This window comes from Strigops habroptila, chromosome 12, assembly GCF_004027225.2.
Source record: "Strigops habroptila isolate Jane chromosome 12, bStrHab1.2.pri, whole genome shotgun sequence".
NCBI lineage: Eukaryota > Metazoa > Chordata > Aves > Psittaciformes > Psittacidae > Strigops > Strigops habroptila.
Genome location: NC_044288.2, coordinates 145,334 through 147,978, shown reverse-complemented (window position 1 = coordinate 147,978; position 2,645 = coordinate 145,334). Strand labels below are relative to the sequence as shown.

General features: G+C 43.6%; 1 long non-coding RNA gene across 1 annotated transcript; it reads left to right on the top strand.

The window, feature by feature from the left end:
• The first annotated feature begins 291 nt into the window (after positions 1-291).
• LOC115615612 lies at positions 292-2,248 on the top strand. Its single transcript, XR_003994103.1, has 2 exons — positions 292-649; positions 1,760-2,248. It is a non-coding gene; the product is annotated as an uncharacterized LOC115615612 (long non-coding RNA).
• The last annotated feature ends 397 nt before the right edge of the window (positions 2,249-2,645 follow it).

Genomic DNA, 2,645 nt, shown 5'->3' with positions numbered 1-2,645 from the left:
TAGCTGTACAAGATCCATCATGCCTGAAACCTTAAAGAGGGGCAGGTGTGGGCATATATGTAAGAGCACCAAGTTTTTACAGTGATGCCTGTAACTGTCTTCTCTAAGCTCTTCCCAAGAGATAAGAACCTGATCTATGAGTCAGTGGTGTCATTTTTTCCCCTGTGTCATCAGAAAGATGTCTTGTCTGGGGCAATACTGTAGTTTCAAGTGATGACTGAGAATATTCACCACCTCTTCAGATTAGGTTCATAATTAGGAGGATTTCAACTCCTACAATTGAGAGCAGCTTTTCAATTTTACTGAAAACTAACTTAGTACCTTTCTGGCCTAGTTTTAGTTGTCAGTAAAGTCACTCTTTCCAGTTGTCTCCATATTTTCTCAATAGCCTTTGATCTGTAAGGATCAGTACCAGCAGCTGTGGCTATCAGTTGCTATGTTTCTAGTGACTTTGCTGCTGTAGACTCTAACCAGGAAAATACTGAACACCTCATGATAACCTTAATGACATGATGTGATGTGGCTTTTTCTTCAGATGGCACCATGTCTTGAGTGCAGACACCTCCTGCCAGTGAATACACCCTCTTGCATTGGATGTGAGTCACCAATAGCTCCACAGCTGCAGCCCCAAACCAACATCTGCGTGAAGGTAATTGGGAATAAATCTAACAAAACAGCAATTTACCTCCTGGCATGCATTTTTCTAACAGATGACTTCATGAAAAATAGTTTGATCCAGCTTGGGTTTCTCTAATTGCATGATGACAGCTTTAAGGGTTAGTAGGATTCAAACCAACTTGAATAGAAATAAGCATTAAAGGTAAACCAGATAAGCTCAGGAAGGCATCTTGAAGAGCACAGGAGGTAGCAGTGTGAAAGACAGGAACACGTGCACTTGTGTTCAGTAGGAAGATATTCTGTGATTCTATCATTTATGGCCTTAGTATTACTGAGCATTTTAAGTTTATTAAATACGTGCTCGTTACTCTGCTTCCCTCATTTGATTGTAAGTGCTTAGCACAGATGGGCTGGCAGGACTGGGGCAGCGGAGAGGTGCCCAAGATGCTCAAGCGCAGTATTAGTCAGTGATCCAAAAGTGCTGGTGGGCTTAACTAGACAAAATGTACCCTCTAGAATACTCCCTCCCCAAGGGTATGGGGACCCAGGTAGGGGCCATCCTCAACCCCCCCGGTCAGGGAAAAGGGTGTGAGAAGGAGCGAACTGATACTGCATGTCCACAATTGGTAGATTATAGACACTGCCCCACATTGGATGTTTTCTGGCAGTCCTGATGCAGGTGCAAAGGCAGTCCTGAACTATTTGGTGGCCACCATCAAAACAGCAGACTCATTATTCTCAGCTCTGGTGGAATCTCGCTTGTTAATAGTGACTGTGCTAGGGCACCCTCAGGGGGATAAGAATCATTTTCCTTGCAGATACTGGACTTTCTGTTTTGTGTGAGTGCAGTGACTAAGCAAACTGACACTAGTCTATACAAACATGTGGAGGTATTGATGCTGGATCTCCTGAGGGAACTATACTATACTTTAAAATGAATTGTCACCAAGATCCATGGATTTGTGATGAGCAGGCACTATGGCCTAACTAAAACCTGAAGCCCACAGCACAGACTTGAAGGATCTCTTCTATCTGCAGGGCTGAATAACCACAGCACTTTGTAAGATCAAGTCCTCTTCTTATTAGTGTTGTTCATAGTTTTCAGATACTAAGTGAAATGTATTCTTTCTCTATTTAAAAGGGCAAAGTAATTTGTCAGGCGTGTGGCACAGGAAATCTTCACCATAACCACAGTGTGACTTGTGAAAGCAAGCTGCCTGCAATACAGACGCTAAGGCTTCTTCCATCAATCACACTAGGGTTAATCAAATCAAAGCACAACATTCTTTTCTCTGGAAAACTGAAGTCATAGCCCTGTGTCCCTATGTTACAAAAGCAGAGATTCCCTCCCTCATGGGATATTCAAGCCCAGTACTCCCACAGATCCTCCATCACAAATGTCCAGCTAAAGAGAAGCGTACCTTTGAGTTCCTCCTGTGGAAGTCAGGATTGTGTGTGCCATTGTGAAAGCTCAGAAGGCTCTTAGAAAATGGGGAGTCTTGGCTCCAAGGGAGTTTTGTTTGTGTTCAGATTCTTTTCAAGTGCAGTAGCAAACTTGAGTGTCTACATCAGGAAGAGAATTTTTGTTGTTTTCCATTATTTTGTGAAAATAAAATATTCTTTTCCATTATTTTTCTTCTCTCCATTTGCTGCTTCCTCTACGTGCATACAGCTACTCTGCTTGGATTTGGCTGTGACTCTGTGTAACGGATGGGAACCTAGCTGAGAGTTGATTCCCTCTCATGACTGAGAGACATAACACAGGATGTTTGTGTCACAGTGTATTGGGTAGAGTATATATGTGTATGTTCATGGTGACTGTTTGTCGGAAAGAGGCAGGAAAACAGGAGGGTGCAGCTGTTCTATGAGCTTCCCACTTGGGCACGCTGGGGCGCCTGGCCAATGCTCTCGATGCAGCCAACACTGAGATGATGAGAAACTGCACGGCCCCACGAGTAAACAGTGACAGAGCTGGCATAAAGCTGGTTGTGTTTCTAAGGGTATGAAAGCAGGACGCTCTTGTAGCC